The 24,108-nt window shown below is 39.6% G+C and overlaps 1 protein-coding gene across 2 annotated transcripts in view; it reads right to left on the reverse strand.

Moving 5' to 3' along the window:
• Positions 1-24,108, reverse strand: part of CCDC170 (coiled-coil domain containing 170) — a 96,693-nt gene that overhangs the window by 71,891 nt on the left and 694 nt on the right. The gene's annotated exons all lie outside the window — the stretch shown is intronic.

The raw sequence follows: 24,108 nt of genomic DNA on the forward strand, positions 1-24,108 counted from the left end.
GAAGGATTTTCCTGGCCCTCCTGCTTTTCCTTCTTATATCTGCATTTGGTTTCCGGGGTTTACTAGTGCCTGCAGGGGACAGTGTGATGGGTGTGGAGTTCAGGAAATAAATCTGAGTGTCTACATTTTAGCAGTTGTGGCACAAATTTTGGAGGAAGACATTTCTGCATTAAATCAAGTTTTGTGAAGAATCCGATCTATTATTTTTCCATTGTTCTCTAATCCCTTTTTTCTTGGTGTCACTTAAAAACCCTTCTAACTCTACATCTTTATTGCAAAGAATGCAGTATTCCAAAATGTTCTTAATACTATGGCTCTACTAAAAGAAACTGAGTCATCTTTTCAGATGGGGAAGGGTTGCAGTTAGAAAAACTTAGATGCCAAAACTTTTGAGGGTTTGCTTCAAGTACTAATCCTGATATAACTCCAATATATATTAAATATGTATCTTATATATACTTATATATTAGATATGTATCTCATATATATACATATATATATGATCATAACTAATATTCACTGAACCAGGAACTATTTCTTTTTTTGGGGGGCGGGGGGGGGAACTATTTCCATTCAATCTTCACAACAGCCCTATGACTATTCTTTTTTTAAATTAATTAATTAATTTATTTATTTATTTATTTATGGCTGCATTGGGTCTTCGTTGCTGCGCGCGGGCTTCCTCTAGTTGCTTTGAGCAGGGGCTACTCTTCGTTGCGGTGCGCGGGCTTCTTATTGCGGTGGCTTCTCTCGTTGCGGAGCACAGGCTCTAGGCGCGCAGGCTTCAGTAGTTGCAGCACGCAGGCTTCAGTAGTTGTGGCACGTGGGCTCAGTTTTTGTGGCAGGAGGGCTTCAGTAGTTGTGGCTCGCAGGCTTAGTTGCTCCGTGGCATGTGGGATCTTCCTGGACCAGGGCTCGAACCCGTGTCCCCTGCATTGGCAGGCAGATTCTTAACCACTGAGCCACCAGGGAAGTCCCCTATGACTATTCTTATCCCCCAGGGACTGTTCTTATCCTCTCATCCAAAAATGAATCTGTTAAGGACTAAAAAGGAAATTCTTTTGCCAAATAGCAAACAACTGGTAGTAGATCTGGAAGCAGTGATTGCTTTTCTGTGCTATGTAATTTTGAAATTAAGTTTAAAGTAGGATTAATGAATGGGCATATAAAATGTCCCTGCCACTGCAGGAGACACTTCGGCATATACCCCGTGACCCACAATTCTACTTGTAATTCTACATGAATGTTCGTGGTTCGCAGTGTCCATCAATACAGGAATTGGTCAACAATAGTACATCCATAAGATGGGAAACTAGAAAGCAGTTAAAAGAACAGAACTAAACCTATTTAGAGCAGCACAGATAGATCTCAAAAACATACTGTTTTTCAAATAAAGTAAATCAGAGAACAAAACTAATAGTATGATACCGTTTATGTTTTTAAAATACATGTTAAACAAAATAACATATTTTCTATAGGCTTAAGTATGAATGCAGAAAGTATTTTTTTAATGGTCTGGAGGATACTCACCAAACGTATTTAATAATTACCTCTGGAGAACAGGGGAAGGGGATCAGGATTAGAGGTGATTGACAAAAGGAACTATAGTTTATATGTAATGTTCTCATTTTTAAAGGAAAAGTGGATATAACTGTAATATTAACATCAATTTCTTAATTAAGTGAAAGACAACTGAAAGCATGTTTAAAGAGGCCAATTTACTATGTTCTCAGCTTTCACATCCTAATCTTCAGACTTAAGAAACTGAATACCATGTGTATTCTTTACTGGCTGCAGAGGCAGCAGGAAACCCTGAACTTGAACCTCAGCGTGCACAAGGCGGCAGAGGTAAAAAGAAGAATCACTGAATTTCCAGCAATACTTGGAATGTATTTTTTGGGCAGCAAGAAGGTTTTGACTACATTTCGGACAGGAAGTTCACCACAAAAATGAATGGAATAATACAATATTATAGCCAAAACCGTATCTTCAAGGATTAAAACAAGAATTCAAGGATTCTTAATGTTTTTATTAACTCTAAAAAGATCTCCAATTAACAAAGGACAAGCCAGAGAGAGAAAACAACCTAAATAACATCTGTGTTGCACTAAACCCCTGCTTCCTCTTCCAAGGTAACTCTTAGCTCTGCCCAAAGAAAACTCAACAAAAATGATGCTTCTTCATCATTTTGATAATATTTCTTCTGTTCAAAGGAGGCCATGACCTCCAGCATACACACTCCTGACAGCGACAGTCTCCTGAGAGATGAATTTTGTAAACAATGAGAAGATTGCGGAACGTTAGCATATGTAATCTCTCCAGGTTTCACATTAGAAAGAAACCAAATAATTTTTAACCTCCTCAGAAGAATTCTTGCCAGGTGACAAAGCAAGATGACAAGGCAAGATCCACAAGTAAGTTTTCAGAATTAATTTTTCTCTTTTGTGTCCAGAATAAAACGGGTTAAAGGCAGATTTCAAATCCCAAACCGCAGTGCTTAGCAACTCTCATTACTAATCATGAAGAGGACAAGGGTGTCCTCGGCACACTCTAGAGGACAGACTAGAGTGGGCAGACTCCTGTTTAGGAAGCCCTTCCTTTCTAAAGGGCTAATCTCACCCTCTCTCCTCCCCAGGACCTGCATCACATCATCCCTAATAAAGAGCGCAGCAGGAGGCAGCTGGGGAAGATCAAAGGAGGGGTCAGAGGCCACAAGAAAATCAACTAATGGACAGTGTATTCACCTGAATAGTAATCCTCTCGGGAGTTCCCTGGTGGTCCAGTGGTTAAGAATTCGCCTTCCAATGCAGGGGACGCGGGTTCGATCCCTGGTCGGGGAACTAAGATCCCACATGCCACGGGGCAACTAAGCCCGCGCGCCACAACTACTGAGCCCGTGCACTCCGGAGCCCATGTGCCACAACTAGAGAGAAGCCTGTGCGCCACAATGAAAGATGCCGCGTGCCGCAACTAAGACCCGATGCAGCCAAGAAAAAAAAAGAAGTAATCCTCTCACTCTTCTCATATTTGCAATTTCAAAGTCTTCACACTCCATTTTTCCCCTCTGCTTAATTTTCTGAAAGACCCGACCAATCAAAATTCCCACCTGACCACACCACTATCTTCCAGTTATTCTCTCATACAGCCTATGCTTCTCCTTCACAGCACTTACACAATGGTAAGGAATACGTTATATGTGTAATTACGTATTTAATGTCTCCCTCCCTCAGAAGACTGTGATGTTCACGGAGTCATACCTAGCACCTAACCAGTACCTCACAATGTAAATGTTCAATAATTATTCGTAGAATAATTGAATGGATGGATGGATGGATGGATAGATGCTTTTTTTATTAATATCCTAGTCCTCCCATTTGATTCACTCCACAATCTCATCCTGTTCTCATCTGCTATACCAGGTTTCATCAGTCTCTGGAGCTGGCTGATTTCTACTGCACACCGAGCCCCAGCGATGATGGGCTAGTTTAGGAAACACACAGATTCTCCCACTATGACCAATCGCAGCCTGTCCGTCTCCAGTAGCATTAGTATCCAGACACCATGGATGTATCACATAACCATAAGCCCTGACAAGAGAAAAGCTGTCTTGCCTTTGACTCTGTGGGTGTTCTGGAACATACTTCCCAGTCACTGAATAGCTTCTTCTATATCATGGCAGGATCATAAACTAAAGGCTAGCCCCCACCCCACTAGTGTTTCCTGTAATCTTCACAGTTTACCAAAGGTCAAGATCTTAGAGAATGACTTTAACTTCCATGCAAAGTTTCAAGTGTATTTCTTATCCAATGTCAAAACAAGAAAAACAAAAAAGGAATTAAGCAAATGGCAGGAAAGAAAGATTGAAAGAGGGAACGAATAAGAGGAAGCAAGTGTCCTGTGTGTGCTGTTGGTGCCGTGCACTTGTTAGGGGTGGACCAGTGTGACTTGGCTCTTCCAAGCAGATCAACGTGAGTCACACGATCTACCCGAACCATGAGGTAAAGCAAACAAGTTGCTCGGTAACAGGACACCTGTTCACTACAGGAAATCACAGCCAATTTCAAAACCCACGGAACAATCCAATGGCATAATGCCAAGCCTTTGTTCAGTAAAAGCACTTCTATAGCAGGGTCAAAACAATGGAGTCCAAATAGGCATCTCTCTCGGGTTTTGGTTTTTCAGGGATAATTTAGAAGTAGAGCAGAGAATGAATGAATGCAGCTTCTTCAGTCAATCCTCTGAATGTCATTAGACAACATCAGCTTAGTTAATATCAGAAACACATTCCTGAGACCTCTTGTATTAAGACTCATCATCTGGATCCAGCCTCCTGCTGAGACCAGTAAAATATGTCCTGCTAGGTGAGAATAGAGGCTTCATATATCTAACTCCAACTTACCAAGCTCTCAAATGTCATATGTGCTAAGCTGATGTAATAATTTTAAGGCATTTCAACATTAGGATTGAAAATGCCTCTGCCAAAACTGCATCCAAAAGTAAATGTCGACGGATGCCACAGCCGCCTCACTCTCCTCCCTTCCTCGCATCGCCTTTTGTGCTGATCTAACCTTCCCACTGCTGCAGAGTAGACGGGATGAAATGCACACCTGGTTAGGTCCCTCCCTACCTACCAAAGCTGCCCATCTTAGACAAGGTAAGGGATAATCTCCTTAAGTTGTACAAATCTCCTCTCAATCACCAAAGGCCTGTTATCAGTGTTTCTGTCCCAATGTCAATATCTAGCCTAACCTTCAGTCACATGGAAAAAATGAGATTTGTCTAACATGCCATGTATCTTTCACAACTGTCCCATGCTTGAGGTCCTTCTACCTCCTTCCCAGGCTCCTCCTCCACTTGACAAACGCCTGGACTCAATTCAAGAGTTAGAATTGGCTTCTCCGTGAAACTTTCCTAGGATACCCAGGCAGAATTCTTTTTTTTTTTTTTTTTAATGTTTATTGGAGTACAGTTGATTTACAATGTTGTGTTAGTTTCTGTTGTACGGCAAAGTGAATCAGTTATACATATACATATATCCACTCTTTTTTAGATTCTATTCCCATATAGGTCATTACAGAATATTGAATAGAGTTTCCTGTGCTACACAGTAGGTTCTTAATAGTTATCTATCAATATTTTATATATATTAGTTTGTATGTGTCAATCCCGGTCTCCCAATTTATCCCTCCCCACTCCTTACCCGCTTAGTAACCATAAGTTTGTTTTCTACTTCTGTGACTCTACTTCTGTTTTGTAGATAGGTTCATCTGTACCATTTTTTTAGATTCTTTACCCAATTTACCACTCATCCTCAGCTTGTTTTATTTATTTTGGTTAATAATTCTCTGATTGTCTAATCAATGAAAAAAGATAAATGTCACCCATTACCAGAGACAATACTGATATATTTTCATGCATTTCTTTATAGTACTTTTCTTACACATATATACTGTGTGCTTTTTTAAAAACACCATGGGGGTTACACTATAACAATAATTTGATATCCTATCTTCTTCGCTAAATATTAATATTTTCCCAAGTATTCTTTTAAAACGTTAAGAGATGCACAACATTCCAACATAAAGCTGTAATTTAATCTCACTATTCTATTGATAGACATTTAGTTCTTTTTCCTGTCTGTCACTATTACACATCTGTTAGAATTTCTGATTGTTTCCTTAAGATAAATTCCTGGAAGGGAAACAGCCAGGTCAAAGTAAATAAAAATTTTAAGGATTTTCGTACATATATCAACACATAAGTAGCACTAATTTACATTCCTACCGATAATTTATTATAATAGTTTCATGACACTAAGGGTCACTGCTTACTCAATCCCTTCCCAATATTTCTCTATCACTTTAAATATGTCTGCATTTTAATATTTATCAAATGAATAATAACATAGTAACATGAGTTATCATTTTTTGAGGATTTGAGCTACATAAGCACAACATAAGCACTGTACTAACACGATTACACGCAATCCTTATAATTCTTACAGAAGAGAATTCTCCTCCTCTCCCAGGCTTGCCCAACAGATAGTGAGTGACAGAACCTGACAACAGGGCTTTCCTGGTGGCGCGGTGGTTAAGAATCCGCCTGCCAATGCAGGGGACAAGGGTTCAAGCCCTGGTCCGGGAAGTTCCCACATGCCGCGGAGCAATGAAGCCCGTGCGCAACAACTACTGAGCCTGAGCTCTAGAGCCCGCGAGCCACAACTACTGAGCCAGCAAGCCACAACTACTGAAGCCCGCGCGCCTAGAGCCCATGGTCCGCAACAAGAGAAGCCACCGCAATGAGAAGCCCACGCACCGCAACGAAGAGTAGCCCCCGCTCACCGCAATTGGAGAAAGCACGCATGCAGCAAGGAAGACACAACGCAGCCAAAAATAAATAAATAAAATAAATTAATTAATTAAAAAATAAATAAATAAATAACCTGACAACAAACCCACAGCCTACCTGACCTAAATCCATGCTTTGACCTGGGGGTCTACAAATGTTTTTGCTTATGCAACCTATCAGTATCAATTTGTAGAATAAATTTGAATATTTATTTATGTAAAAATATACTACTGTCATATTAGGCATATTACCAACTATACACAAAAATACAAATTAAGATGAGATTAAAATAATAATGCAAATATTTTCTTCCTGAACCTCTCATAAATCATTTTGCACACCTCCTGTAGACACAAGCCCACTCTGAGGAGCACAGCCCTTATCTTCTACACTAGTTTTTATGTCTACCACTAGGACATAAGCTCCATGAGGGCAGGCCCTGTGCCTGTTTTTTAGCACTGTATCTCCAGGTGTCTACACTGCCTGGTACACTAATGAAAGACATGTTGAATAGTAATAAATGAATAAATGATTCAGCTGCAAGGATGTGGGTTTGAGGGAAGAATCTAGAAATCAGTTATATTTGTATCCCTAGCACCAAGCATATTTCCTAGCACATGATGGACACCTCTATAAATGTCTGCTGAGTGGATATACATTTGCTGTTTGATGAGTAAATGAGTGAATGGATGGATGATGGATGGATGGATGGATGGACAGATGGACAAACAGAATGGAAAGGCTTCTTCCCCCCGTTCACATCTCTAGGATTAGCATATCAAAGATAAAAATACCTGGCTGAACTTATTTATTTAATTTCAATAACACTTTACTACTGCTAAACAGTGGTCCTGTTGGAAGAAGTATAGATGGAGTTTCACTCACCTCTTGTAAAAATAGAAAGTAACAAGCCTCATATTTTTAAAATTAGCCCTGGCGAGAGATCAACCTAGAACGGAGATATGAGCTTCAGAAGAAGATGGGAGGGAGAGGAGACAGTTGACCAAGATGCATTGGGGAGGAAAGGCCATGAATTATTTATTCATCCACATCTTGCTAGATAAGAACAAAAGTTTAAAAGACTGAAAAAATACTTACCTTGAAGGAACCAAAATTATAACTCAATCCTTGTTAGGGTGAAGGTCTCTTCCTATCTAATTTGTAATTTTTCTGTATCTTGTTATGAAAATATCTTGGCTAATAAAATTGCAATTGTTTCTTTAACTCATCCTGTCTTTAGAAGCTTATTGTCACTCTCTGTGTAACAGCTATTCTTAATCTCAAGGTTTTACATGCTACATGGACATGAGGGGAAATTACATTAATCCACACTCTCAGTATCTTTAGTTTGTAACCTTGCTGATACGTCACTTACATTCACTAGTTAATCAGAAAACATTAAGATGTTTTGTCTTGACTTTTTTCTTCAGTTGTGACTGTAATTTAAAAAATCATTTCTAAAATGAGCATAAATGTGGAAGCTCTTCAAACAGCTATTAGCCTCTCTTTGCTTATTTCCATTCTTGAGGTGGTTATGATTACCTCACCAGAATGTAAACTCCATGGGCGTTATTATTTATAGACACCAGGTAGTAAATAGTAATCATGCTAGCTCTGTATTAAGCATGATTCAAATACAATGTCATTTAATCCCAAGTGCAACCATGTGAAGCTGTTACAACTATCCACATTGCATAAAAAAGAAATTTAGGTTTAAAGATGATAAGGCATTTGATCTGAATCCCACAGCTGTGTTTTCTGGCTCCCCTCTTCCCCTCCCCTCCTCCCCCCTTCCCTTTCCTCCTTCCCCTGTCTCCTTCCCTCTCCTCTCCTTTCTACCCTCAACTCTAACCTCTTACTCTGGCTCACTCTACCTAGCCACTGTGACCTGTTTTCAGTCTTTAAATCAATGTTCCCTGAGCCTCAATCTAAGTTAGTTTCCTGTGTTATTCACTCTCATGTCACCTAATACTTACCCTTCATGTTACCACCAAATTAACTATTATTTATTTGTATGATTATTTACTTAATATCTATGTCCTCCACTAGACTATGAGGTCCACAGAGGCAGGAAAATGCCTGTTCTGTTCACCACTGTGTCCCCAGTGACTGGGTATCAGTAAAGATCACAGAGTGAATGAAGGAGTGAGTGAAATGGCACAGCCAGAATTCAAACCAAAGCCTATCTGACTCCAAAGCCCATATTGTTAATCACTATGTTATCATCATATATAGATATGCAATCATTTCTCCCTAAACTGAATTCTTTTCTGACCTTCATTCAATACTGCTGTCTGCAAGGCAAGTCGGTGTCGTAGTAATGAGGTGCATTAGTAATGCTGTAGTAATGAGGTGCATTTCCATAACTAATTTTAACTTCACAAAATTTAACTTTAATAAATTCATAAATCTCTTTCCAACCACTTTTTGGAAGATTCCTGGGGGAAGGGATAAATTGGGGGATTGAGATTGACATATACACACTACTATATAGAAAATAGATAACTAATAAGAACCTACTGTATGGCACAGGGAACCCTACTCAATACTCTGTAATGACCTATTTGGGAAAAGAATCTTAAAAAGAGTGGATGTACGTATAAGTATAAGTGATTCACTTTGCTGTACAGCAGAAACTAACACAACAGTGTAAATCAACTATACTCCAATAAAAATTAATTTTAAAAAAAGATTCTTGGGACTTCCCTGGTGGTCCAGTGGGTAAGACTCCACGCTCCCAATGCAGGGGGCCCAGGTTCGATCCCTGGTCAGGGAACTAGATCCCGCATGCATTGCCGCAACTAAGAGTTCACATGCTGCAACTGGAGGATCCCGTGTGCCGCAACCAAGACCCAGCACAGCCAAGATAAATAAACAAATAATTGATTAACAAATAAATAAATAGATTCCTTCTGCTTTCTACAAGTTCCTGAATGTTGTACAGGTCGGGTCTAGTCAATTTAGAAGCTTATATTTTCACTTAATATAAAGTCCTTTGAATTTTTTTTTAATCTGTTACCAAGTTATCTGTTACCAAGATAACTTCTTAGTTAAGAAAGTCACAGGCAAGTTAATTAATTTCAGGTCCTATTTTAAGTGACTAGCAATTTCTCAGTGTTTATATTGGATATATCTCCATGGGAGGTATCAGGTGTAGCTGTCAAGGCTAATAATGAATGCAGATTTGGGAACACTGTCACATATGGAATAGCTTCTGTGAGTGGAACAGTGGAAACAAAAATCTCTGTTGACAACTAGATGGGACATTTTATTCATTGGAATCCTGTATATATCTTTTCACATATTAATGATTCTAGAACTCTTCCCAAGTGGGATTTTTTTCACTCCATCTATTATCAAACACTTTATAAATTATCTTAAAGTGAAAATTTTTCCAAGGTGTAATATTTTACTTCCTATGCTGAGTGGTGTGCTTGAAACTTTAATAAGTTGTCTATTCAAAGTGGCTCCTCCGGAATATTTCCCTTAGAATGAACTTGAAATATAGCTTAACCCATCTTCCAAAAGAGCAATTCTCTAATGCAATAAAATTGTCATAGGGAGATGTAAGTCTTGTTGGACTTCATTTCAATACTCATCATTTTATGTCAACCTTTAGGAGAAGGAGCAAGCAATTTTAAGATAAAATTTTCTGCAGCATTATTCACAATTCACAAGACATGGAAACAACCTAAAAGTCCACCAATGGACGAATGGATAGGGAAGAAAATGTGACATATTTATATCTATCTATATCTAAATAATGGAATACTACTCAATCATAAAAAAAGAAGAAAATCCTGCCATTTGCAACAACATGGATGGAACTTATGGAGGGCATTATGCTCAGTGAGATAAGTCAGACAGAGAAAGACAAATACTGTATGATCTCATACGTGGAATCTAAAACAAGCAAAAAGCTCATTAAAAAAAAAAGAGATCAGATTTACAGTTACCAGAGGTGGGGGGCTGTCAGGGGTGGGGGGATTGGAAGAAGATAGTCAAAAGGTACAAACTTCCAGTTATAAGATAAATAAATGCTGGGGGGTGTAATGTACAACATAATGACTATAGTTAACACTGTTGTACGATATATTTGAAAGTCCTAAATATATTTGAAAGTTCTCATCACAAGGAAAAAAACATTTTCTTTTTTTGTATCTATATGAGATGATGGGTATTAAATTTAAGTTAACTAAATTTATTGTGGTAATTACTTCACAATATATTTAAGTCAAGTCATTATGCTGTAAACCCTAAACTTACACAGTGCTGTATGTTAATCATATCAATAAAACTGGGAAAAAATATGTTCTATTATCTCTGTCTTAGTATCATCTCTTCTGTTGCTCAACAATGCTTTCTATACAATGTTTCTACACACAGTTTCATCTCCCTACAGGGCCACATTATAAATTTTGTGGGTCCTATGCACTTTTACCTTCATGGTCTCTTTCCTCCATAAAGATATTAAAAATTATATTTTATAACTAATTGGTATAAAGATGAACATATCAAAATATTACATATTAAAATATTTTTTCAACTTAAAAGTTATTTTTTTCTCTCTCTCTCCTGATTTTAAAAGAAATTAAAACATTCTCATGGGTCCCTTAAAATATGGTGGTCCCCAGTGACACTGATGGATAGATTGGTCCTGTCTCTCTAAGAAAATCAGGCAGTAGATATGACAAACTCTCCCCAGTTTTCTGCTGTTGATTATTAGCTTTTGTGTTTGTGTGCTAAGCACCTGTGGGCCTTGCTGCACTGTCCTTTGTGGTGGACTACAAACCCATTGGTTCTCACAACCTCCTCAAGCATGGAAGGACTCAGCGAAGTGTCCTGTGTATTAATTGGGGTTCTCCAGAGAAACAGAGCCAATAGAATGTAGATAGATAGATAGATAGATAGATAGATAGATAGATAGATAGATAGATAGACAGACAGATAGATTTATTTTAAGGAATTGGCTCACATGATTGTAGGGGCTGACAAGTCTGAAATCTGCACATAGATAGATAGATAGATGATAGATAGATGATAGATAGATAGATAGATAGATAGACAGATAGATTTATTTTAAGGAATTGGCTCACATGATTGTAGGGGCTGACAAGTCCGAAATCTGCACAGTGAGCTGGCAGGCTGGAAACCCAGGGAGGAGTTGCTGTGGCTGCTTGAGTCCAAAGACACTTTGGAGACAGAATACTCTCTTCCTTGTGGACCTCAGTCTTTTCTCTCAGGCCCTCAACAGACTAGGCGAGGCCCACCCACATTATGGAGGCTAATCTGCTTTACTCAAATCTACTGATCTAAATCTTAATCTCACCTAAAAAATACCTTCAACAGTGAAATATAGGTTGGTTTTTGGCTATATATCTTAGCCTAGCCAGGTTGACACACAGAAGTAACCATTATTTTGCTGTACACGTGAAACTAACACAACATTGTAATTTAACTATACTTCAAAAAAAAAAAAAGTAACCATTATACCCCGTATTTTTTTAAAAATATGATCTTGAGGTTGCTACCAGGCTGTTACACAAGGTTACAAAGATCTTCATGCAAATATCACTGCCAGACTAGAGAAGAAATAAATTGTCTCAAGGTCAAAATAATGTGAAACAAAACTGTATCACCTGTGTCTTGAACAAACCTAGCCTTGTAAACTTGAATAAATCTGAAAATTCTGATTTTGCTTTTAAGTAAATGTCAGCCTGCCCATTTGCCTTTATGAACAGAAGTGTAAGCATTCTTCTTTACCCAAATGACATGGTTTTTAAACCAGGGACCAGAAATGGCCTTAAAATACTTAGTTAATTACCATCAGAAAGGAACATTTAACAGCCAATATGGACAAAACCATAATCATTGTTTTTGGCAGCTATTCTCAAAATTCAAACTGTCAATTCTAAATAAATCCAGGGGAAGCGTGGCTCCAACACATGGGAAAAGGAGAACCGGAGGGAGACGCGACCAGTGCTCAGATGTTGCTGGCCCTAGTGCGACCTAACACCTGACACGAGTGGTGCAGGCTGCGGGCGCTAATGAAGACCCCAGCTAATGCCCTTGCTTCCCAGGATGTGGCCCTGGAGCGGAAGCCTCTCACTACAGCCCTACAGGCAGGAAGCTCCCGGGCGTAGAATGAATGGCGATGACTGAGTGTTGTGCCCACCGGGAAGCCCCCCCACCAGCACCCACTCCTCAGGCAAGGAAGGGAAACCATACCCTGGTTTCCCTGACATGGAGACACTATTTTTTAAATTTATTTTTTAAATTAATTTTTATTGGAGTGTGGTTGCTTTATAATGTTGTGTTAGCCTCCACTGCACAACAAAATGAATCAGCCATACGCATACAGATATCCCCTCCTTTTTGGATACACAACTGATGGGAACATACTGTATAGCCCAGGGAACTCTACCTAACGCACTGTGGTAACCTATATACATTATTGATACTATGTATAAAATAGATAACTAATGAGAACCTACCGTATAGCACAGGGAACTCTACTCAATGCTCTGTGGTGACCTAAATGGGAAGGAAGTCCATTTTCCCAAGTAAAGCAAAAAGGTAGACGTAGATAAGACAACAGACTTCAGGGACTTCAGGGATGGAAATAAAGAGCGTACAGCACGGCTGAACCTTCAGAGCCAGGGCAAAGTTAAGGATCTCAGTAGAGACTGCTGTCCAAGTCCACGAGGGAAGTCGAGGCCAAAGGGAACAGAGGATGGTGCTCAGCCCAATGCCCCACCCCACCTTCAGTGCCAAGAAACTCATAACCAACTCCACTCCCACCTGCAAAGACTTGGTTCATCTAAGGGGAAAGGGAATGAGGAAAACAACTGGAATAAGTTTCCTTGAATTGACAAAATGGTATTTTTCTTCTAAAGAGAAGAAATAGGGTCTTCTGAGCTAAGCTGAGTTGTTATAAAATGTTACAAAATTTTTGCCCACCTAAGTTACATCGTCTCTAAACCTTATACTCACTGTATATGTAGTAACTGAACTTCAGTCACTCACCAAAGAGAGCTATCCATCACAGCTAAATACATAAAGAAAACCGATACATAAGCAAAAAAGTAACAGAAACAAGTTAATTAATCACTGCTTCAGGTTCTACAAGTTAGAGTGGCAGAAAGTTTATTTCTCTAGAGAAGTGACTTCGCTAAGGTACAGCTTAATACACTTCAGCCTTTAGGGATAAATGCTATGAGGAACCTTCATATGAATAAAGTTGTGCAATTAAAGACAATGCCCATTATGTTCCATCATAATAACACTTTATGTTTATTTGAAAGGCCTCTGTGGTGTGAGTTCTGAGCACGAGTGGTTGTACTAACTTTAGCAAAGGCTGACTGTTAGTCAGCTAGGGCTGTTGTAACAAAATACCTCAGATGGGTGGCTTCAACAACACATTTATTACCTCACAGTTCTGGAGGCTGGGAAGTCCAAAATCAAGGTGGCAGCCAATTCAGATCCTCCTGAGAACTCCCTTCCTGGCTTGCAGATGGCCACCTTCTCACTGCGTTCTCACATGGCAGAAAGAGTTCTAGTCTTTCCTCTTCTTATAAGGACATTAATCCCATCATGGGGGTCCCACCTTCATGACCTCATCTAGACCTAATTACCTCCCAAAGGCCCCACCTCCTATTACTATCACGTTGGGGGTTAGGATTTCAACATGCAAACCTGTGGAGGACACAAACATTCCATCCACAACAGACTGCACGTTGAATTGCATGGAGTGGGAACAGGTAAATCCAAAGTGTAGGCAGTGGAAGGGCACTGGGGGTGAAGGCAGCCAATCCACGTTCTGTTCATCAATTAATCACCCCGAGTTCTCCCTACTTCCTAATCCATATCCCTAACTGGCAATTCCAAGCATGGAACCTTCCAGAGGTCTCTGGGAAGAACAATTCCACCTCCACTGCTATCTTCTCCTATGCCATTTATTCACCATCATGACGCCACTGCCTTTGTATTTTCTAGAATGGTTAAAAAAATTTAAAAATTTTGGTCTTCTTCCCAACAGTGTTGGAGAATGATTCTACTATCTACTTTTTCTCCTCTTTTAATGGGGTTTAGAGAAGCAGAGGACATAAACACATGTACTCAAGTCCAGAATCTTGAGCAAAAAGCCCAAATCAGCTATTAATAATCCCATTTTCACAAAGAGGACACTGAGGCCTAGAAGGGTTAAGCAACGTTTTCAAATGGTGGGGCTGACTTACACCATATCTTCTAACTTACTGTCTTATATATAGTTCTTTATAAGCCCCCTCAAATTATTTGGGAAGTTATGGTTAGTTTACCAATATTTCCTAGAAAAGTTAAGGTGGAAATTAACCTTAAAACATCCAGAAACCAGACCTAGACAAAGTGAGGAATGAGCTCAAGACAACAAAATCAACTCATTTCAGAGTCAACAAGATCCAGGGTTCTTGACTCCCTGGCTAATATTCTTTTTAGGCCAACAGACGTTTGCTCAATAGATGACTGAGTTGACAAGCAAACGATTTTCTCATGAGGTGCCCGTAAAAAGGAGAATTTGTTCCCTTCACTTGTTCCTCTCAGTTTCCCTGGTCTGCTTATCCTCAACCATCACGTGGTAAATTTCACTGTGAATTTAAAAATCCTTCTCTCTCTCTCCCTAGAAAACCTCTTATTTCTCTGGCCTTCCTTTATTCATAACTTCAAGAACCATCTCAACAGTGATGAGCCCCATATATCAGACGACCCCCAGCCAAAACCTGTCTTTTGGGCTCAGGATCTACCTAGCTAACTGCCTTCTGGATATAACGTGGAAACCAGACAGACCCTGCACACCCAACATGTCTCAAGCTGAGCTCATGCTATTTTCCCCCAACTTGTTCTTCCTCCATCTCGGTGAATGACACCAAATATCCACCCAGTTCCTCCAGCCGGAAACCTGTGCTTTACAATCTCTCCCTCCTCCCAGTTCCGATGCATCTGTCTTGTTGACTCTCACCCCTAAATAACGACTCACCCTCAACCTCGTCCACCATCCAAGTTCCGGTTACCATAGCAGCCGGCACACAGTCTCCCTGACGTCAGATTTACTCCCCACACTCACCACTCACCTAGCCTCTGGTCCGTTTATAGCCAGAGTGATCTTTTCAAAATGTAGAAGCGTTCAATATTCCCAAGGCTTGACATTCTCCAGGGACTTCCCCTTGGCCTCGGGACAAAATCCAAACTCCTATGGAGTCCTGCATAACCTGACCCCTGCCTACCTCACCGGCTTCATCTCCCACTACTCTTCCCACCTCACGGTCTCTCCCAACCACACTCCCGCCCCAGTGGCTTCCACAGTTGCCCGAATGGACTTTGCTTCTTCCCATTCCCCGTGTGCGGTGGAGAAAACTTATCCAGCACTCCCAGCCCCGATCCTTTGCCTAGCTAACTCCTACTCACCTCCCAGAGCTCAGCTGACATTTCACTTCCTGGGGGAAGACCACCCCCAGCACCAAGTCCAGGGGACACTTTCACTCCTTACCAGACCTGACCTCCCTCTGGCACTTGCCACACCAAGGACACCCTCCTTGACCTCTCCTGACTCACACCCGCCGGGCCACCACTCTCCCAGGCAGCTCTCCTTTTCTCTGATGCACCTGGCCCTCCTCTGCCAGTACCCCCTGCAGCTCTACCCACTCCAGCCATGCTTGCCTTCTTCCTTTTTTCAAACTTTTATTTATGACCCCATTTATTATTTACTTAACTATACTGTGAGCTCGATAGTTAGAAACAGCCTCTTCTACTTAGTATCCCGATTTACTACAGGCACGTACTTTCTTTAAAGTTTTATTTCAGTCTTACAGGAAAGTTACAAGAATAATCAAGTATATGCTTCGCTTAGATTCATCAGCTGTGAGAACATTTTGTCACATTTGACTTATTCCTTTCTCTCTGTACATTACAATCATGATAGCCGAATCATCTGTGAGTACTCTGCAGACATCATAGCCTTTAACCCCTAAATACTTCAGCATGTATCTCCTAAGAACAAGGACATTCCTTTGCATACAGCTGTCAGATTCAAGAAATTAACTATGATACCGTATTATTCACCAGTTATCTCGATAATGTTCCTTAGAGCAACTATAAACGTGTGGCATGTATTGTCAGGTATCTTTAGTCTGTTTAATCCAGTTCTTGGCCTTCCTTTCTCTTTCAGAACATCAATAACGGGATAAACTGGCATATGGCTCCTGACATGAAGCACTGAGAAGTAAACAACGTGTCTCATATAGAATCACCATAAATGCCAAAAGTGATTAACTTGAATCTAAGGATGAGGAAACATGAGGCATACCCAAACTGAGGGACATGCTACAAACTGTACTCTTTTTAAACACATTGCCCCTAAGGGCCTGTAGTTGCCCTTGTTATTTCTGAGAACACTCCCTCCCATCATCACCGACAACTCCGTACAGATGTCTTCTCCTTGGAGAGCCCTCCGGACCCACTCCATCCCCAGCCCCATCCCCACCCCAGTCAACCTCCATCCTGCTATCCCACTTCATTGCCTTTCGAAGCATTTAACACACTTTGAAATTACCTTGTTTATCTATTTGTTTTCTTTTGTTATCTATTTCCCCCACTAAAATATAACTTTTATGAGTAGTGGGACCTTATCTAAAACAGTGCCTGCTTTAGACTAGGCCCTCACTTTTTTTTTTTTTTAATTTTTTATTTTTTTAATGCTATTCTTGTCTGCTTACATTCTTTTTATGTATGTATGTATGTATGGCTGTGTTGGGTCTTCGTTTCTGTGCTAGGGCTTCCTCTAGTTGTGGCAAGTGGGGGCCACTCTTCATCGCGGTGCGCGGGCCTCTCACTATCGCGGCCTCTCTTTGTGGCCGAGCACAGACTCCAGACGCGCAGGCTCAGTAGTTGTGGCTCACGGGCCCAGTTGCTCCGTGGCATGTGGGATCTTCCCAGACCAGGGCTCGAACCCGTGTCCCCTGCATTGGCAGGCGGATTCTCAACCACTGCGCCACCAGGGAAGCCCCGGCCCTCACTTTTTAACTGTTGAAGGAAAGAATTTCCATATCTTTGGTGCCCTAAGACTCAAAGAACGTTCGCCACATGGGTGACTCGTGCAATGTATGATTCACCAAGCAGAACTTTTCTGGTTCAGGTTTCCTTCCAAGTGCTCATTTTTGCTTACTCCAAATATTCACACAATTTCAACACCAAGACCTTCCTTTTTGATTCTCCACTCTACCCATTTCATTCACCCTTAAGTAGAAAAGACTTAGGAAAATGTGATAATTATAGTCAGTTCTTAATATTGTTCCCCTTTGCACTGACGTTGAGATTAGATGATGATGAGCTGGAAATGCTGAAAAATACATTTCTGTACAAAGCTAACAGGGAAGGTTCAGGAGGGACAGCATAAGGGTAAATTCAGTCAACTTAAAAAGGAAGTTATTTCAGTTACTCGGAAATAAAATTCACATATTTCCTTTTATTAGCAATATTTAAAATATTTTATTCAAGCACTATGTAAACATGTAGGGATAGAAGCCATAATCAATACTGGCGCTGGTATCAGTAAGAGAAAGAGTGCAGTGTTACTGGTCCGCCTCAGCAATGCTTTGAACTTCTCTGACTTAGATCAAAGTCACCAAAGCACCAATTTCAAAGGAAAAAAATTGGAAGCGAAACAAAGAAAAAAAGAAACCTTGGGTAAATAACCTAGCATAAATAATTCCTAGCACAGCAAATGTTACTCCCTTTTTAAATTAAAATTTTTAATTGTCCTTGAACACAGAAAAAGTAAGTCTTTGTAATGAGTCAACTTAACTCAAGTACAAACCAAGAAGCACTCACTATTGTTTCAAATACACTACCCATTACATTTGGCAACATTGAGTAAAGATACACACGACCTTTTCAAAATATGAAAGGAAAAACTTGCTCTCTGGTGTTCAAAAAGTTCTTTTCTCCTACCTGTTCTTTGAATGCTTTCCCTCATGCTGCATTCTAAAGCCAGGTGGTCAAAGAATAATTAGACACCAAGAGAAATTAAGTGCTACAGTTAAAATAAAGTTGGATATACAAATGAATTAACTGGTTATCATTCCTTTTTTTTAGCTTTTTATTCTTAAGTAATTTTAGACCCAGAAAAAAGTTGCAAAATTAGAAGAGAGAGATTCTGTATACCCTTTACCCAGCTTCCCCTAATGTTAATTACATAACTGAAGTCCACTAAAACCAGGAAATTAACGTTGATGCAATACTATTAACTAAACTACAGATCTCATTCAAATTTCACCAGTTTTCTAATAATGACCTCTTTATGGTCCAGGAGCCAACTCAGGCTCCCACATTGCATCTAGCTGTCATGTCTCCTTAGTCTCTGCCAATCATGACCTTGACACTTTTCAAGAGTACTGGCCAATTATTTTGCAGAAAATCCTTCAAGGTGGGTTTGTCTAATGTTTTCTCATGATCAGACTGTTATGATTTATTTTTGATAGTACAAAGCTCTTTTTTATTTGAAACAAGGGAAAACATTTAGTTACTTATCTAGTTCAATCCCTACCAATAGAGTACACTTTCTAGGAGTTTGTCCAATTGATTGTTTCATAGTCTAAAGGTATTTATTCCCTTGGGCAAGGAGAAAAAGTCATCCTGTTAACTTTTACAGCCATATCCCAAATATTTTATATACTTTTCTTCTTCTTTATAATGACTTAACCAAGTTTGTATTTTTAGCTTTTTAAATAGTTCCCTTACCAAATTTTTGTCTGGTGTATCTCTCAAATACTAACAGAGGTATGTTAAAAGTGTTCTACTGTAGTTGTGAATTTGTTTCTATCTCCTTATAGATTTTTGCTTCTGTCAATTTTTGTTTTATATATTTTGAGGCCATTTTATTAGATGCACACACATTTAGAATTGCTAAAGTTCCTGATGAATAAAAATTTTTATTATTATGTGATAGTGATATAATTTGTGTTATTATTGTGGCTTTCTTTACCTCTAGTAATGCTTTTTTGCCTTAAAACTATTCTGTATAATATTATTATGCCTAATAAGCTTTCTTTTGCTTATTATGTGTCTGGTAAATCTTTTCATACACTTTGCTTTCAACTTTTCCATATACTTTTGTTTATATGTGTCTTTCATAAATAGCGTATACCTGGATTTTTAAAAAATTCAATGTGACAGTTTTGTTGGTTAACTGAGCACTTAGTCCATTTATATTTCTTGTAATTACTGGTACATTTGTATTTCTTTTCATCATCTGTTTTTTTTCTTAACTTTTTCTGTTTCTTTTTCTCTCCCTTCTTACCTTTTTTGGGAAGCTTTAGGGTTGTTTTTTTTTTTCTTTATATCTAGAATAGGGAGGTTTCTGACTTAAGTTCATATGAAGATGTGATTAGAGTCAGATCTTTTCTTAAGGTGGATTAAAAGGAGAAAACCAAAAAGAACAGAGCAAATCAGAAGAGAGAGGAAATGGGGCTTCCCTGGTGGCGCAGTGGTTGGGAATCTGCCTGCCGATGGAGGGGACACGGGTTCGAGCCCTGGTCTGGGAAGATCCCACATGCCGCGGAGCAACTAGGCCCATGAGCCACAACTACTGAGCCTGCGCGTCTGGAGCCTGTGCTCCGCAACAAGAGAGGCCGCGATAGTGAGAGGCCCGCGCACCGCGATGAAGAGTGGCCCCCGCTCGCCGCAACTAGAGAAAGCCCTCGTACAGAAACGAAGACCCAACACAGCCAAAATAAAATAAAATAAATTAATTAATTAATTAAAAAAAAAAAAAAAAAAGAAGAGAGAGGAAATGGTTCTTTAAAAGGTGGAAAATAGGGACTTCCCTGGCAGTCCAGTGGTTAAGACTCCTCGCTTCCACTGTAGGGGACACGGGTTCAATCCCTGGTTGGGAAGCTAAGATCCCGCATGCTACACGGTGCAGCCAAAAAAAAAGAAAAAAAAGTGGAAATAGATACTATCTCACACCTAGTAGGATGGCTACGAGAGAGAGAGAGAGAGAGAGAGAGGGAGGAGGGAGGGAGGGAAGGAGGGAGGGAGGGAGGGAAGGAGGGAGGGAGGGAGGGAGGGAGGCAGAGAGGGAGGAAGGAAGGAAGGGAAGGGAAAATACAAGTGCGGACAAGGATGTGGAGAAACTGGAACATTTGTGCAATGCTGATGAGAATGTAAAATGGTGTATCCACTAAAACAGTATGGCAGTTCCTCAAAAAATTAAAAATTGAATTACCACATAATCCAGCAATTCCAATTCTTATATCCAAAAGAATTGAAAGCAAGATCTTGAGGAGATATTTGTACACCCATGATCATAGTAGCATTATTAACAGTAAAACAGTCCAAGTGTCCTTGTACTGATGAATGAATAAACAAAACATGGTATATACATACAATGGAATGCCATTCAGCCTTAAAAAGGGAGGAAACTCTAACGCGTGTTGCAACATGGATGAACCTTGAGGGTATGATGCTAAGTAAAGCAAACCAGTCACAGAAGGACAAATACTGTATGATTCTACTTATATGAGCTGACTAGAGGAGTCAAATTCAGACACAGAAAATAGAATGGCGGTTGCCAGGAGCCGGGGTGACGAGGGAATGGGGAGTTATTGCTTAGTGGGTACAGAATATCAGTTTTCCAAAATGAAAAGAGTTTCAGAGATAGATGGTGGCGACAGCTGCACAATAATGTGACTGTACTTAAGGCCACTGAACTGTACACTTAAATATTAAGATGGTAAATTTTATATGTATTTTACCACAATTTTTTAAAAGTTTGAAATGGTGGGGAAATAAAGGAAAAGTGACTTTACTTCCTTCATAATTATACATGACCAGCTCTAAGTCCTTTACTTTAAGGAACTATAGCTGTTGATTTACACTCGCTTCTCAAAACAACCCCATCAGACAGCAATTCTAATTAACCCTTGTTTTACAGAGAGGAATGAAACTTGCTCAAATCCCCAACAATGGTATATACTGGAGCCATAACTTTGGTTCAGGTCTTCCAAATACATGAAAACACTGACACAGCAAAGTAGCTCCGTATGTTTGTGGCCTCTGAGTCCCAATCCAAGCACTCTGCACCAAATGAATGCTAGAGCTTTTTGCTGACTGATGATATAATTTGGTGACATTTTCAGCTTCCATACCTTATTTCAGATGCATGGCAAAGTTACACTGTTCTGCTCAAAGTGACATCTGTAAATTTCCCCAAAGCATGCTTCTGTCTTCCACGCTTGAGCTGTGACACTTCAATTCACACAATATTGCTCTTAGTATTTGTCACTTTTCCTAGCCTAGTAAAGCTCTGCTGATGATAAGGGGTAAATCCACCTTGAGAAAAATGCAACATTAGATTTGGTGCAGGGATGATACTATAAATGACACAGTCTTGTCATGGGTTCTTGTAGACTCTTGATTTTTCATTGACACCAGGGACTGTGTCAGTTTCATTTCTGTATCCTCAGTCCCTCACACAGATCCTCAGTAACTGACTGCTGACGTGGTCCTGAGGTAAGGATGGAGGTGTCAGGGATGGTGGCAGTGGTGTTGACGTAAGGCAATCTCACAACTTATAAAGACTAATAATAGCTCATAGATAAAATAGATAAACAACAACAAGGACCTACTGTGGAGCACAGCGAACTCTACTCAATATCCTGTAATAAGCCATAATGGAAAAGAATCTGAAAAATTATACATTATATATATATATAAATAACTGAATCACTTTGCTGTACACCTGAAACTAATACAACACTGTAAATCAACTCTACTTCAATTACAAAAAAAGAAAAAAGAAAGAATAAGAAGAGCGAATATTAAGAAGCATTTACTCTGTTACTCTGTTGGGAGCTTTACATATATGAACTGTGAATCCCCAAACCACACTATGTCATAAGCATTATGATCCCATGTTTCAGATGAAGAAGCTGAAGTTCTGAGACATTAAGTAATTTTTTTGCCCAAGGTGTCACAGATAAGTGGTATACTCAGGACTGCTTGAACTCAAAGCTAATACCTCCGGTCCCTGCAGTATTCTACTTCTTCATACAATTGCATATTATCCCTGCTTTGTATTTAAATCAGTTTTTCAGTGTCATAATGGTGTGGTAGGAAAAGTACTAAACTTTCAAAAGAAAGATATTTAAGTTCCCGCTCCATTATTTGCTAATTGAGCAAGCTATATCATCTGTATAATGGGAAATTCCTGCCTTGCCTATCTGAGTTATAAGATTGTCTCAGATGAAGTATTTTGGAAACTGAAAAAACAATTATAATAAATGCTGGCCTTTAGCTTCTACTTTTATTCTCAATAAAATTTAGGTCTTTCAGGTCAATTAAAATCTTGGGCTTGGTGGATATTTTCCTTTATGTAGGTAGTAAAATTTATCCTAAAAATCTCAACATGGGGGTTTCCCTGGTGGCGCAGTGGTTAAGAATCCGCCTGCCAGTGCAGGGGACACGGGTTCGAGCCCTGGCCCGGGAAGATTCCACATGCCGCGAAGCAACTAAGCCCGTACGCCACAACTACTGAGCCTGAGCCCTGGAGCCCACGAGCCACAACTACTGAAGCCCGCACACCTAGAGCCCGTGTTCCGCAACAAGAGAAGCCACTGCAATGAGAAGCCTGCACACAGCAGCGAAGATTAGTCCCCGCTCACCACAACTAGAGAAAGCCCGCGCACAGCAACGAAGACCCAATGCAGCCAAAAAGATAAAATAAAATAAATAAACTTATTTTTTTTTTAAATCTCAATAAGGTTACTCAAAATGATCACTTATTTATTACTAAAACTTACTTATTTTTCCACCTTTACAGTAGAAAACTCTGGCACATACCACCAGTTAGGAATATCACCAATAGTGGGACAAACGACATCATGCACCTCTTGCTGTGACACACTGAGACACACCACTTATATAGTATGCCTACCAAAAATCTTATCATGAAAAACAATCAGATAAACCTATTCTGCAGAACAAATGACCTAGAGTCTAAAAATATCAGTATTATTGAAGACAAAGAAATGCTGAGGAACTGTTCCAGGTTTACAGAGACTAAAGACACACAAGTAAATATAATGTGTGATCCTGAAATGAAAAAAAAAAAAATTGCAGTAAATGGCATTATTAGGACAATTGGCAAAATTTTAGCAGATAGTGTACATTAGAAAATACTATTACAACAATGCTAAACACCCTGAATTTGATCATTGTATTTTGGTTAGAGAATGCCCTTGTTCTTAGGAGATACACACTAGAGTATTTAGGGATGAAGGGCCATGAAGTTTGTAATTTACTTTCAATTTGTTCCCCAAACAAATATAAATAATATAAAAATTCTACATACTCATGCATGGGCTAATATTCTTAATTCACAGAGGATACCAAATTGGGATAAAATATGCAAATGTCCAGTGGAAGAAAAATTAATTTTATTTGTACAAGACCGTACTAGCTTTCCAAAAATATACCAGGAATCAGAAAAATCTAAATGTAATTAAGGCACTATTGGGTCAGATGTAAGGCAACAATCAAAGCTGCTGAATATTACAACTCCTACAGCATGTTGGAGAATGCACCCCATGTTTTGAGTTGAAGAGTGTGCCCCAGGGATTTTTGTGGTCAGTACGGCTGGGCTGAGGACATCTCTGGGGCTAGCAGTTCCGCTGAACACAGTTCCCCCGTGTCTCTGGCAAGCACCCCTGACACACTCTATGCCTGGTG

The sequence above is a fragment of the Eschrichtius robustus genome, chromosome 9, assembly GCF_028021215.1.
Source record: "Eschrichtius robustus isolate mEscRob2 chromosome 9, mEscRob2.pri, whole genome shotgun sequence".
Taxonomy (NCBI): domain Eukaryota; kingdom Metazoa; phylum Chordata; class Mammalia; order Artiodactyla; family Eschrichtiidae; genus Eschrichtius; species Eschrichtius robustus.